The 16,013-nt window shown below is 43.7% G+C and overlaps 1 protein-coding gene across 1 annotated transcript in view; it reads right to left on the bottom strand.

Annotated features, from left to right (window-relative positions):
* GLI3 (GLI family zinc finger 3) overlaps window positions 1-16,013 on the bottom strand; it is a 304,210-nt gene that overhangs the window by 143,657 nt on the left and 144,540 nt on the right. The gene's annotated exons all lie outside the window — the stretch shown is intronic.

The raw sequence follows: 16,013 nt of genomic DNA, 5'->3' as shown, positions 1-16,013 counted from the left end.
TTCCTTTCCTGCAGCCCCAACATTCCCCTTGGACCAACATTCCCTTGGCCTCCTCTCCTGCTCTGGCTCAGGTCAGTCATCACTGTTTTGAGGTTTCTGTGTGTACGCTTACTTAAAATAGTTCTTCTGCTCCCACTTGCCCTGATTATCTCTGACAAATCTGAAAATAAACTTTTTTTTTTCTAAATAGTAATTCACTGAAAGAACTGAAAATAGCTTTACCAGATTTTATCATGAGGAGCACCCCTGATACTAAAGTTTTTCCTGAGTTTCAAGAAGCAATAAAGAAACAAGTCCAAGAGCAGGAGGGGAGCCTTCACAACTCTGAGGCGATAAAGCAGCAAATACACCAGAACTCGTGTTGTGAATGTTACCTTCCGTACGTGGTCGCCCTGGAAGCCTGCATGTAGTGTCACACCGCTGTTGCCCAGAACACTCCCAAGAATTGATGTGTACACCAAACAGGCCTCAGAAGGGCTATGAGCTCCTTCGAAAAGTCTGAAGATTTTGCCTAGTGTAGTAGGCAGTAAAAGCAATTCCAAATGAGACCCTGTGAACAGGCCCTGAGGAATGGCTGGAAAAAGTGACATAGAACCTCCCCATGGGGCAGGGGAGTGGGTGTGTCAAACACAGACGAGGGTATGAGTGCATCCTCCACTGAGTTTCCTTAAGTCCTGGGGGTGACTATTATACATGTGTTTGTTGAATTCAAGTAGTTTTCATTTTCCTTCCTATACATTTCTCTTGTCCAAATTTTCTCCAACAAGCATCTTTTAGAATGTAAATATAACAACCTTTTTATTTTTTAAAAAATGATATTTTACTCCCCCCCGCCTTTTTTTTAAGACTGCTCCTGCTGGCCTCCTTTGAGAATCTAAGAATATGATCAGAAGAATAAAATAAGAGAGAAAAACTGTACAACATTACAGCCCTAACAGCACAACGGAGGTGCCCAAAGCTGAACTCCACCAGGTATAGAACCCAGAAGAAGAGGTTCTAGAGTGCAGAAAATGTGCACTACTCACTGTATATTGTACTTGCTCCTTATAAGATAAGGGGGGGAGGGAATGGTACTGAAAGAGGAAAGGAGTCATCTTGGTATTATCTCATATCATTGACACTGTGATATCATGATGTACAATGATGCTGAAAATTCAATAGGGACATGCTGACTGCCTGATCAACGTTATACGTTTTATAAAGTGCCTCTGAAAAATTCAGTTATATTTTACACACATCACTTAGGACATTATAAAAGGATGTTGGAATTGTTTTCTTTTGTTTTGCTTTGTTTTGTAACACAAATCTTGTTAGTTGCTGCACTAAGTTTAAATGTCCCACATAATCCAGGAATCCTGCAGAGCCCAAACGTCCTATTTCATTTAACTATTCTGGAAGAAACTAATGTATCCTTCCTAAAACAACATAAAGTTGAGTGGAGTAATCTATTTCATGAATCTGAAAGTCTGACATCTACTCAGTGAATGTTTCATGGTCTTCAGTTTTGAACAATCCCAAATGAATCATTGAGGTTCAGGATCAGGTGCATCAGGGGTTAGGTGGATGGCCCACAGGCCCCGGGCGTGGTTCTCTCTCCTCTCCTCCTGCTGGCAGTCACTGCTGATGCTCATGGGCTTGCCTCCAGCAGACTTCAAACTTAACACAGTCATCCATTCTGGGAAACTGGAGAAATAAACCTACCAGAACTTGTTGTAAATTAAGGATTCATACCATCTGACCCACCTCCTCCAGTTTTCCCTATGCGTCGCTTAGGTGTTTTGAGGGACTTTGTGACAATTCTGTCAGACCTGGAAGATATTTTCACTTATTTACTTCTTGGTTCTTGGCAGTGTGATTAAATTCTCTCCACCAGATAAGTGGGTGCTAACTCTATCTGCTTTTCTCTGTGTGGGTGCAGCTATGAATTTTGAAGATGCACAAACCCAGACTTTTTTCATACACACAAGAGCTCAAAATGTGGGCAGGTCTTCAAAATATGCCTCATATATCCAAAAAGTAACAGTCATTGTCTTTTATATGAGTATTTATAATTATGTTGCAGTGATTATATGCATCGGGGGTGAAAACTAGGCACACAATTCTATAAAATCAAAAGCATTTACCCAAGCAGTATAAATCTTCACCCCCAGGGAAAACTGCAAGACCCTTATGGACGTATAAAAGGCACTGTCATCTTTATATTTTTACGAAATTATTTTAACAGGATTTTAACCCACTTTCTCTTTCTCTCTCTCATGCTCTTCCTTTTCAAAATGAGAGAGAAAATTATCAAGCATTGCAAAAATATCTAAAAGGAAAGAATTTAGGATTAGAATTAGTAATTACTGGGGCATTTAGTAGTTATTTCCCACTGTTGAGTATGTTTTGTGGGTTTAAAAGTTAATTCTGACTAAGTATGTGATGCATCTTACAGCATTGTTTGCTCAAAGTGTTTATTTATGTTACAAGAAAATTTATGAATCCTGCATTCTGGAATTAGGTTAAATAAAGAACCAAAAAATATGAGTATGATCTGACTTGATCGAAGACATCTGATTTTTAGTTTAAGCATTTTTATTCCTATTTGTTTCCTTCTTGATTTAGTTGAAAATAACTTCTCTTGGACTGATAAAGTCTGTGCAAACAATTACACCTCATGTCAGTTATCAGTGGAAATCACACCTCTTAAGCCACTTTCTAGTAAATGCAATGGAACAGCTCTCTTCCAATTCAAGACACGCTTGACCACAGCTTAACAGTAGAGACGAAGCATAAAAATCAGGACAAGCATGTCCTTTAACATATGTGGCATCACATGACATTAATCCTAACACATCTCTCAAAAAAAAAAAGAAGATGCTGGCGAATCCTCAAACGTGGAGTGCTCCTCTTGCAACTCGGCTCGTCGTTTCTATGTGGAAGATCGCAATATACTCCATCAGAGGCCCAAGAAGCTGTCCAAGAAAACCCACAGGACGAGAACAGGCCTGTGTCGCCAGCAGCCACCATAATTATCCACCTCCCAGTTTATTATTTACACATGAGCAGCACAGCTGTGGAGCATCATAACTCAGGAGGATGTGTAATAAGTTACCGCGCCGCAGCCATCTCCTGCTCTGGCCCTCGACAAAACACCACATGATGACTTTTCCAAAGTCAGGCGAAAACTGCTGAAGCAGAAGGAAGTGCCACTAAACCTGGCTCCCTCCTATTTATCATACAATTTCCTGACTGATGGTTCCACAAACCAGCTGCTAAGTGCTGTGTACTCTGCTGTCAGCAAACTAACGGGCTAAATGGAAGACAGGGAGAATAATGTGCAGAACTGGGGGAATCAATTTTACTGAAGGAATTAAAATTCTACCAGGTGGGGGTGAGTCTGCGGAGCAGTGGGAAGCAGTCAACTGTCCATGCTTTGGGTTGCAAAGATGATTTATTACAGACTCGCTAGGGGTTTGGCTATTGGACCAAATGCCTCTTAGACTAAAGGGAGATTTGCCAAGTGCGTATTATCCAAGGCGCAAGTGGAAGAGTCTTTAAACCCCATAAATATGTAATTGGCTTGACGCATGTTTAAATTGAAATGCATAGTAACAACATTTATGCTGGGTATAGTTGTTGGTATTCAGTTTCATGCTGGCTGTCATCAGGCTGTGCATTGAGGGTCTCATTAGGAATGAGAGGCATTGATTTTTGGGTCTCCTTACAACAGCCTGGGTTGATCATAAAACCTGTAGCCAGAGAAAGACACTCAGAGGTTTATCTTCAGTTGCTGCGTCCTTCTCTCAAGAAATAGTTTTAATATCCTCAGGCTATGAGATCTCTTGGATGCCATTTGGGGAGACTTGTCTTTTAAGGTTTGAAATTTACATACAAAAATTGTAGATTAAAAAAGAAAGATCAAAGGCAGCTCCATTAGTGCCCTGAAGGAGTAATTCACCAAATGATACTTTAGTGGCCTGAAAGTGCCCAGGAAACAGTATGAGAGGACCCACAAGAGTAAACCTCCGAGGGCATAAATTCTCTTGGCTTATTTAAATCCTGAAGTCATCTGTTCACTGACTTTGGAATTTATTCTAGACGAGAACTAGAAATGATTTTTCTTGTCATTGGGATCAGCCTTGACTGGAGGAATGTCCAGTCCCCTCCAATTCACTCAATCTCCTGCCACTGGTAGAAATAGTAAAACCCAATGCGGGCAACATCCATGATGCCAAAACCAAGGTAATCATCCAGCAGAGCTCAAATGAGAGGTCTCAAGAGGGGAAGGAAGGGACCCTCACCACTCTAATAAGATGACAGAGAGGCACCTGGGCCTCATCTCTGACTCTTCCCACCTGGGCATCTCCAATCATCACTTTGGCATCTACAGACCTTTTCCAGGGCTCAGTGGCATAAAGGAGACATCACTATGTGGACTGACTCCAACACCCAGACTGACTCCCTGTTCAGACATCCTCATGTTCCTGCCTGTGAACAGGATTATACCATGGACAGAAAAATGCCTATGGACCACAGGGCACCAGAAAGGGGCTGATCTGGCCCCTCTGAGGACAGCCCCAGGATATCTGACCAGGATTATCGCAAGTAATAAGGCAGTCTGTGGTCCTGTTGGTCTGCTATGAGCAGGATCTATGGCCTGGAACCCCAAAGGGACCCCGCTGTGAATTTGCTGGGCATCCAGGTGGAATCATCCCATGAAGCATTTCATGGGGAATCAGGAATCTTCTTTCTGGTCTTACATGTATGTGGTGTGGAGCCAGAAATATCTCCAGAGTCAGGAGTGTAGACCATCTTGTTTATAAGACCCGCTGTAATGTGGTACAAGTTTTAAGAAACTGTAATTCTGGTATACTCTAGACATCTGAGAGATGCCTTGCAGTAAAAAAGATCTATTACTTTTCACTTTACACCATGGCAGGAACCTTAACTTGTAGAGCATACGTCATGGGAGGCAAACTACTGCACCAGGCAGTTTTTGTAAATAAAGTTTTATTGGAATACAGGTGCTGTTTTGTTCATATACCACCCATAGTTGCTTTCACACTGCAGTGACTGCCTTGGTGAGCTGAGACAGAGAAACACACGGCCCATAAAACCTAATATATTTTATACCTGGAAGTGTATATATGTCAATCCCAATCTCCCTCCCACCCTCCCCTTCCCCCTCATGTCCACATGTCCATTTTCCACATCTGAGTCTATTCTTGACTTGGAAATTGGTTTATCTGTACCATTTTTGTAGATTCTACATATGTACCACAACGTATGTTAGTTGTTTTTCTCTTTCTGACTTACTCCACTCTCTGTGACAGACTCTAGTTCCTATAAGCACAGGAAGCTCAGTTCTGGGCTCTGTGATGACCTAGGGGGATGAGGGGTGGCTGGGAGGGAGGTTCAAGAGGGAGGGGATGTATGTATGCATACGACTGATTTACCTCATTGTATAGCAAAAGCACAACATTGTAAAGCAATTGTATTTCAATAAAAATAAATAAATACTTTTTAAAAAATGAATATACTTCCTTCTGGCCCTTACAAGAAACAGTTTAATGAACCTTGTCCCAGTATACCCCGAGAAAGCAATTCTCAGAAATGTTTACAATTCAGAAAAAACACATGCCAATTTTTTTTCTTTATGGATGTGTAGTTTTTGAGAGATAACATATTTCATATGTGTAAAATACTGATATGCCAATTTGTGACTTAAAAATATCTATAGAAGTGTCCATACTGGTAATTACTCAGAAAAGAATATTTATTCTATGATTTTAGCAAAACCTATCACAAATAAATTCTAAGACAAAAATGATGATGGATTAAATTAACTATAAATCTAGCAAGTAATGGCAATAATCACTTAACATTTGCAAATTTAAGTTTGGAAGAAACACAAGCTGGAATCAAGATTGCCGGGAGAAATATCAATAACCTCAGATATGCAGATGACACCACCCTTATGGCAGAAAGTGAAGAGGAACTCAAAAGCCTCTTGATGAAAGTGAAAGTGGAGAGTGAAAAAGTCGGCTTAAAGCTCAACATTCAGAAAACAAAGATCATGGCATCTGGTCCCATCACTTCATGGGAAATAGATGGGGAAACAGTGGAAACAGTGTCAGACTTTATTTTTCTGGGCTCCAAAATCGCTGCAGATGGTGACTGCATGAAATTAAAAGACGCTTATTCCTTGGAAGGAAAGTTATGACCAACCTAGATAGCATATTCAAAAGCAGAGACATGACTTTGCCAATAAAGGTCTGTCTAGTCAAGGCTATGGTTTTTCCTGTGGTCATGTATGGATGTGAGAGTTGGACTGTGAAGAAGGCTGAGCGCCGAAGAATTGATGCTTTTGAACTGTGGTGTTGGAGAAGACTCTTGAGAGTCCCTTGGAGTGCAAGGAGATCCAACCAGTCCATTCTGAAGGAGATCAGCCCTGGGATTTCTTTGGAAGGAATGATGCTGAAGCTGAAACTCCAGTACTTTGGCCACCTCATGCGAAGAGTTGACTCATTGGAAAGGACTCTGATGCTGGGAGGGATTGGGGGCAAGAGGAGAAGGGGACGACAGAGGATGAGATGGCTGGATGGCATCACTGACTCGATGGACGTGAGTCTGAGTGAACTCCAGGGGTTGGTGATGGACAGGGAAGCCTGGCGTGCTGTGATTCATGGGGTCGCAAAGAGTTGGACACAACTGAGCGACTGATCTGATCTGATAAGTTAACTAGAACATACACAAAGTTAACATAGAAAGCTGATTAACAAAACTATGTTATTTATAAAACCAAACAATTTTAACCTTCTGGCAACCACCCAACATTCCTGACTCCTTCCCTTTTTTTTTTTTTTTTTTTGGCCTCAAGGCAGTGCTTTAGGATCTTAGTTCCCTGACAAGGGATCTAACCTGTGCCCCCTGCAGTGGATCTTAACCACTGGCCCAACAGGGAAGTCCCTGATTCCTCTTGTATAAATATCCATGGGCATTCCCCACTACACAGACAGCACTCTCTATTATTTCTTCTGTGGCAGCATGGAGATATATTAAATTGATCTAATATTCTAAATAGATCTAAATGCTACCCAGCACTGCACTCTAGTCATACCACAACCCATCCAGGCCATACTTCTTTACAAGCATAATTATGTGTTTCTACAAGAAAATGATAAATAGCCCTCTGCAAGTAAATCAACAAGAAATCTATCTTTACCACCTCAATTGTATCCTGGGTAGTGAACAAAAAATTGATCTCTCTCCTTCCTGGTCCCTTTTAACTTCTTTTACCCAACTAATCTTCGCAAGTTTTTCCACGAAAAATCATGTCCATTGTACTACCAATGGCAGAAACAGGCCACATCTGCCCACTGGCTGGCCAACGAAATCTTCCACCCAGAGTCTCTGGAAGGCACCTTGCTTATGATCCCATATGTATCCATCATATTTTTGTTGTTTCTAGCTTTCCTGCCAAGATAAAAAAAATAAAGAGAGGGAAAGGAAGCAAAGAGAAATAAGAGAGGGTTTACAGCCATTATACTTAACCTGCAAAACTATCCAAGGGAAATCACACAAAAACATATAAAGAGTCACTATATTTCAGTGACAACTCCATCAACTTGAACTATGCTAATGGTATATTTTCTTATGAAAGCATGGAAATTAAAAGATGGAAATTGGTTACCAATGATATATTCTTATCTCAATGACCAGTTTTTAAGTTGCTTCACTTGTGTCCTACTCTTTGTGACCCTATGGACTACATCCCACCAGGCTCCTCTGTTCATGGGATTCTCCAGGCAAGAATATTGGAGCAGGCTGCCATGCCCTCCTCCAGGGTATCTTCCTGACCCAGGAATCAAACTTGCATCTCTTATGTCTCCTGCATTGGCAAGAGGGTTCTTTACCACTAGCACCACCTGCACAGCACAATTTAAAAGCCAAATTCATAGTTTGGAAAATGTACATTGGGATTCATAATGCTGGTGAAGTGAAGGCAGAGGATGAAATGTTTCCAGGAAAGCATTTGGTATCTCAGCTCTAACTACAGAAGCCTTAGAGACAAACTGAATTCAGAAGTCACCTGGCTTAGTGAGTAAACCAACAATTAACAACAACGATGAGGTCTAGAAGTTGTGTCCTAAGGAAAATAAATCAACTGACAAAAGTGCTTCCAGCAGACTTCCCTGGTGGTCTAGGGGCTAAACCTCGGGCATCCCAATACAGGGGGCCCTGGTTCGATCCCTGGTCAGGGAACTATATCCCACATACTGTAAGACCCAGCACAGTCAAATAAATAAATAAATATAAAACAAGAGCCCCCAAATATTTTTTTAAATATTGTAAAATTAGCAGAAGTAGGTTGAGAAAGGTAAAAGCAAAAGGATACAATGCTTTACATTTCATAATACCCATGTCTGTTTCTTCGTGCGATCTTCTTGACAACCCTAAAATCATCATTTCCAAGGCTTTATTATTATTCCTCCTAAGTACTGTTTCTCCTTATTTCCTATTACCACACAATCTTGAGGGGTAAGAAGGGAAAAATTTCATGATCTGCTCAGAGAAGCTAAATGATCAACCCCAATGTCACAGAAACCAGGGCCAAGTTCGTGTTTTTTCTACTCCACCACCAGAGGTGGCACTCCCAATATGATGGTCCTAAAAGGCGATGGCACCCCAATCCAGTACTCTTGCCTGGAAAATCCCATGGATGGAGGAGCGTGGCGGGCTGCAGTCCAGGGGTCGCTAAGAGTTGGACACGACTGAGCGACTTCACTTTCACTTTTCACTTTTATGCATTGGAGAAGGAAATGGCAACCCACTCCAGTGTTCTTGCCTGGAGAATCCCAGGGACGGGGGAGCCTGGTGGGCTGCCGTCTATGGGATCGCACAGAGTTGGACATGACTGAAGCAACTTAGCAGCAGCAAACACCTTCAAGGAGCCCATCTCAGTCTCCATCCTGTTCAAAAGCAGGAACCAGGAAGAGCTCTTAGGCACATAAGCTCAGGTCTTCTGCATCGTATTAATAACTGCCTGGGATGAGGCTCAGAGGCTCTGGAGAGTTCCACAGCATAGAATGATGCTGCTAGTCAGAGAGAGCCACCCATCCAAGTCAACCTTGGGAAATAACTTCTTTGGGTTGGCCAAAGAAGTTCATTTGGGTTTTTCTGTACCATCTTATGGAAAAACCTGAACAAAATTTTGGGCTAACTCAATATTTTGAAGGCACTGGAAAATCTACAAAGACCTTCAGGATGTGCTGCTGTGCTGTGCTTAGTCTCTCAAGTCGTGTCTGACTCTTTGTGATCCCATGGACTGTAGCCCGCCAGGCTCCTCTATCCATGGGGATTCTCCAGGCAAGAACACTAGAGTGGGTTGCCAGGCCCTCCTCCAGGAGATCTTCCTGACCCAGGGATCGAACCCAAGCCTCCCGCATTGCAGGTGGATTCTTTACTTTCTGAGCCACCAGGGAAGCCTGTGCTGGTTGGACTGGAGGCCAAATAATAGCAGCAGTGGACGAGGCCCATACAGCACTGGAGGACTCTTTCAACTACCTAGTGGGCCTCAATAACAGGCTAAACTCGGGCCCTGAAAGGCCCTGCCATCTCTTCAGAATCCTGCCTGTGCAAGTTCCAGGTCCCCCTGACCTCCCCATGTTCAGAGCCTACTCCAGGCAAAGGCCTACATGCCCTGAGCTAAATCATCTCTCTGAAGTTCATCTTCATCTTCTAGCCCCGCAAGTCTGCCTGCCTCCTGCCGGGCCGGGAGTCACTTCATGTTTAGACAAGCAGTGTCCCCACCCCATCCCATCCCATCACCCCACTGAGATGGGGCAGATAACGGTGGGCACTCAGAGAAAACCACCCTACGCTGGGTCTTTTCCAAGACACTGAATGTCCTTTCCCACCAAGAAAATGTGGACGCTCCAGGGAATTCAGGAGACTTGAGTAGCCTGCTAACACCCATATGGAAAAAGCTCTTTGACACAAAAGGTTAGAGGTCAAAAGTTTAAAAGCTCATGACAGAAATGACAGGGGCCCCTTTGCCCCCACTCCCCCTTTTTTTGTCAATAACATCAAAGGCCCTGGCCTGTTCTTAATGCTATTATTGTTACGCCTTTGGAATCCATTGAAATTCCAGCACGTTGATTGCACACTGGGAGCCCTGAAAGGCTCCACTTTCCTGCCCCTTAAACCCTGAATTCTCACTGCGGATGAAGCACCAGGAAGCAGGAACACACAAAGCTTTTAAGCAGAGAGTTTATTTAAGTGCTTCTTTCACCATGATTGTAAAATAACAAAGCACATGAAGTGAAATGATTCCCTTGTAGGAATGCAAGGAAATCAGAGAAAAGGAAGAGGCTCCCTTATTTCTAAGGGGAAAGAAAATTTCTCCTTCATACGTCGTAGTTCATGAGAATGCAAGTACCAAAATATTCCTGATTTTTCTTGTATCTCTCTTTTCCCTGAAATCTTACATTAGCCACTGGGCATACACTGGACACACGTCCTCAAAGACATTGGCTCTACGTGCACAGATCAGATGGCATCATTTGAGGGAATCACTTTCTGCTGAAGAATGGTGCTCAAAGGTCCAGCTATGGCATTTGCATCTATGGCATCCCTACTATTACTGATCAGATGGCCACAATTTGGAAGTTCTTAATGCCTGAGTCTTTCTCTGATCCACAAATAAAGTTGAGTTTATAGAATCATTACACCGATAGCATGGATCAAGAAAGGAGAAAAGTCAAGTTCATCTCAATGTCACACCTGAACTCTCTGTCCACCTTTATTGGAATGGGAGGCCCATTTAGCTGTGCCACCTGCGAGTTCTTCAATGATCATGACCATGTGACTTACCTGACTACCTCCCTCCTTCCCCATCCACGCACAGTTGCTGAGATGCACTCGTGACCCCACATACCCACGCGTTCCTGGGTATGTGAATAAAAAGCCCAGAGCTGCTTTTTATCCACACATGTCCATGACCACCCCCACCTCCACTCCCCAAATTTCACACTTGTTACTTCCTTTCCTGTTGGCTGTCCTTACCATTTGAAACCACATTTTATAGATTTACCTAGAAACAAAAGACTATAATCATAACATTTTTTGTTCCACACATATAACAAAGCCAACAAGATTCATACCTATTTACTCCACAAAGCTGTCCAAGAGACCAAGTGACAAAGATGAAGGTTGTTCATAAAATCTAAAGTCCTCACGTATAAGGGTTATTGTTATTTCTAAGTCTTTCTCCTTCAACCCAGATGTCCAAGTGAACACTGATAGTCAACATCTTCATTTGAGCATCTTCAGCTTTAGACTTAATCTGATTGCTCAGTCCATGTTCCTCCCTTGCACTCAAGCCTTCACTGATCATGATGTAGGTGAGGTTCTTCATCCCTTGTCTTTAAGTAAGTTTTGTGGCAAACACCCAACTCTGTTCCCCAAATTCCAGATCAGCCATATGTAATGAGCCCTTATGTATGAGCCACACATAATGATCAACAATTAGGTGAGGGGGGAAAAAAAGACAACCAAAGATATAGGCAAATAATAAATAGCTCTCATTTTTTGAGCATTCACTCTGTGTTCAGGGTTATCCTTGGGCTTTCCTGATGGCTGTGATGGTAAAGAATCCGCCTGCAATGTAGAAGACCTGGATTTGATCCCTGGGTTAGGAAGATCCCCTGGAGAAGGGAATGGCAATCCATTCCAGTATTCTTGCCTGGAGAACTCCATGGAAAGAGGAGCCTGGCAGGCTTCATGGCCATGGGGTCATGAAGAGTCGGCACAGCTAAGCGACTAACACTTTTCAGGGTTACCCTAACTGCTGCTCAGATATTTTTTTTATTTCTACTACAAGATAACTCAGTGAAGCAGGTATAACTACCCCTACTTCACAATGATGAAACAGGCATCAGAGATGGGAAATGAAAGGCACTGTTAGGAAAAAAAAAAAAGACAACAGGCTCAACACGGAGTCACCTATGCTAAGCCCCATGTCACCAAACCCAGCAAACTGAGACTTAATGATAGTTTTGGTTCCCCTTAGAAATGGAATCTTAAACCAGTCAGTCAGAAATCACCTGGTCAGCTCAAGTGAGGCAATCCCATCACCTTAAGGAGCGTAACCTTGCCGCAACCATAGTAAAACTCTCTTGTCCCACTCCCTTCTACCTATAAAAGTCTTTGACTTTGCATAGCTCCTCTGAGCCCCTTTCTATCTGCTAGACAGGAAAGCTGCCTGGTTCATAAATGGATGAATAAAGCCAGTAAGATCTTTAAAATTTACTCAGTTGAATATTGCTTTTTGAATAGCACTCAGGTAGGAACTGACAAAGCTGGACCTCCGTCAGGTCCGGTCTGACTGCAGAGCCCTGGAAGCTTCTGATCACGAGGCTCGGGCCTCCACTCGGAAGGCCTCATGATTGCTTCAGTGCTCTGCAGTCACCCTCTTGAAATTCTTCAACATTTTTGAGCAAGGGCCCCAAATATTCTTTTTGCACTGGGCTCCAAAAATGTCATAGCCCGTTCTGAGTAGAACTACTCTTCTCCTCCTGGGGGACTCCCCTTGCTTCAGGTGTCCCCATAACAAAACCCATAGGCAGCTGAAGGGCATCATTTATACACCCACCTTCACCCCAGGTCCTGAGGCAGCAACAAGGTGAGCCTTCCTCCTGGGGTCCCCATCTCAGGTACACATCCTCAGGGGGACCATCATTCCAGCATCTCAGACACTTCTCCCAGATACTAGGGACCCAGCCCACATGGAGCAGGTCCCCAGCTTGTGTGGCAGGGTGAACCCAGCTGGATCCCCTATGACACCCTCTCACTAGCCTTCCCAAGGCTAGCAAAGTTGCCCTGCCAGCCGCCAGCCATCCCGAGGGCTAATTGGCTTGTTTTCATCATGACTGAACGAAGCAGAAGTTCCCTCTACACATAAATAAATCACAATTACTAACTGCTAGACTGGAGCGGCTCTCTCCTCCCCTGTGGCCTTGGCAGAGGAATTCCCAGGCCCGCCGGGCGAGCACAAAAGCCCCAGACTGGCCGGGCGATATCCGCTGGCTGGGCTCCGTTTATTATTTAAACAGTAACTTAACGACTCTTCCCGGAGGTGAACGAGGCCAAACTGTTTTCCTTCCCTTCACAAAGCAGAGATGCAGGGCTTATTTGAATGTCTTCAACGTTTACTTTAGTTCCTTTGGTTAAATACCTTCCTCCGCAGAGTCAAACAAACAGTTCACTTCATTAGAAAGGCAAACAATTTAGCAAGAGAATACCAGCACTTGAGGGGGACCCGCTTTGAGCCCAAAAACCCCTCTGCCCTGGGAAGGGGGCCCAGGAGGGTCGAGGCAGCGCGTGGAGCTCACTTCAAAAGCCTTTTCACAAATACTTCACACATTCACTGGTAATTAACAGATAACCCCAAAGAGATTATCTGCCCAGAGGCTGAGGGCCCTCAGAGGATTATCCACAGAGAGAAGGCAGAGCCCGGAGGGCACACCCTTTTCTCTAGAAGTACAAGTGGATCAAGTCTTCTGGGAAAACACCCAAGCAGGCAGCTACCTACCCCCCCCCCCCCCCCCGGTTTAAAATAACAAAGCCACAGTGCATGGAAATAATATTCATTGGAGCCATAGCTGCAGAGTTGGGCCTGGGGAAAAACCAGGGCCAGGGCAGCCAGGATGGCATGGATAGAATGTGCAGGAAAAGACCAGGACGAGAAGGCAAGGACCATGTGGGGTGTGTTCCCCAGATTCCAGCTCAGAAGTGGGGGTCACATTTTCCAGGCAAAAACTTGGTGTAAATTGGGGAACAGGTTGTGAGCGGGTTAAGTTGGTGCTTTCTCCGGTAGCCATGAGAGCCCAGCACAGGGCAGGTTGGCAGCCCGCCGGCCCACTGAAGCCTGGAGCACCTGTGGATGGCGGTGACCACTCCAGCCACGCACTGCAGGCCTGCAGTGGGAACCCCTGGCTGGGGAACCCCTTGGCAGATGGAGACAGAACCCCACGCCTGTCACCAGCTTCTTCCAGAACAGTGCATCTCAGGCCTTTATGTCACATCCATTCAACCAGGGCACAGGAAACCATCTGGGGTTCATATTAGATAATTAAGGAGTCTGGGATTGACGTGTACACACTACTATTTTAAAATAGATAACCAACAAGGACCTACTGCATAGTCCAGGGAACTCTGCTCAATACTGTGCAACAAGCTAAAAAGGAAAAGAATTTGAGTGACTTCACTTTCACCTTTCGCTTTCATACACTGGAGAAGAAAATGGCAACCCATTCCAGTGTTCTTGCCTGGAGAATCCCAGGGACGGGGGAGCCTGGTGGGCTGCCGTCTATGGGGTCGCTAAGAGTCGGACACGACTGAAGCGACTTAGCAGCAGCAGCAGATACATGTATATGCATAACTGAATCACTTTGCTGTATACCTGAAACTAACACAACGTCGTTAATCAACTATATTCCAATATAAAATAAAAAGTTAAAAAAATAAATAAAAACTAGAAAGGATCCACTCTCCTTTTTCTTTAAGAACACACATACCTGCTGCCACCGCAGGTACACATACATCACAACAGGAGACAGTAGTGGCGGGGCTGGGCGGGCAGCCCTATTAGACTTGAATTTGGGGTTTCACCTGCGCTGTGCTTGTACTGAGCAGGGTCAGAGTAAGCAATTCCAGTACTCGTGGTTTTTAAGAAGTTGGTAAACCTCAAATGCCAACTGCAATAAATCATACAAGTCTCTATTAAAACTATAAATCACTCATGAAATTTAATACTGTCATGAAGAGTAATTAAGTGCTAATGTAATAAATCTACAAAAGAAAAAACAACACACACAACAATGAGGACTCTAAAGAGCAGGAGAATGCTCAGGTCTTGGAACCTTGAGACAAATCTTTGTGTCCCCCCACTCCCAAAAGGAAGTCTGCCTGTCCACCTACCTGCTGCTCCTCAGGGATGGGGGAATCATTTAAGGGTCACATGCTCAAATAAACTCAGGACTGACAGCCTAGAACATAATGCCCTTCTTCAAAACAGAAAAACCACACCGAAAATCTGCCCCGGTTCTGTGCTATCTTGTTAAGGAAAACAGAAAGGAACCAAAGGAGGGGCAAAGAGGAGCGATTCTGTCCAAGATGCATCTTGAGTTAAAGTGAAGTTACACGAAAGAGTCTCAGTTGTTCCTATGACCTTACTACCTCTCTTGTACTGTCCAAATAATGGTTTTGCTGATAAATCGTTTGTTCTCAGCTCTTCAACTACTCTGAATCTTTCCATTTGACTAAGAAAACTATAACCAGGAATTTTTTCTTGGGCTGCTTCAGCCATAGGCTGAATCACTCAGGGCTCAATCAACGGCTGATAAATACAGTAAGTCCCCTACATGCGAACCTTCAAGTTGCGAACTTTCAAAGACACAAACGTACCCTTGCACGTCCAATCACATAAGTTAGTTCACATGTCTGGCACACACTGTCCCGTGCCTGCATCCTCTACAAGTGGCTGTGTGTGGTTTACTGTACAGGACTGAATAGAGTACAGTAGTACAGTGTCTTTATTTCAAGCCCAGGATGACCGGCAGCAAGCATAAAAGCAGTGATGATGCAGCTGGTATCTTCTATTACTGACAATCCTTCAGCTCCACCATCTCCCATCTCCTCTCCTCCAGCCAGTAACTCTTCTTGCCTGTTAATTCAATTCCATTCCCTGTACGCTAGCTGTCATACTGCACTACTGGACTTTTCAAGGTAAAGTACTGTAAGATTAAAAATGTTTACTTTTGTTTGCTTTTTACATATTATTTGTATGAAAAGTATTATAAACCTACAGCTAATGGTACCTAGGCTAACTTTCTTTGACTTACAAACAAATTGGACTTATGAACGTGCTCCCGTAATGGAACTCATTTGCATGGAGGGGACTTACTGTATGTACATGAATAAGTAAAGATGGATTCACATACAAACCTAACAAGCACTGCCAAGTCCCA

Source organism: Bubalus kerabau, chromosome 8 (assembly GCF_029407905.1).
Source record: "Bubalus kerabau isolate K-KA32 ecotype Philippines breed swamp buffalo chromosome 8, PCC_UOA_SB_1v2, whole genome shotgun sequence".
Taxonomy (NCBI): Eukaryota; Metazoa; Chordata; class Mammalia; order Artiodactyla; family Bovidae; genus Bubalus; species Bubalus kerabau.
The sequence above is the reverse complement of the archived record's forward strand: the minus strand, read 5'-3'. Positions and strand labels throughout refer to the sequence as shown.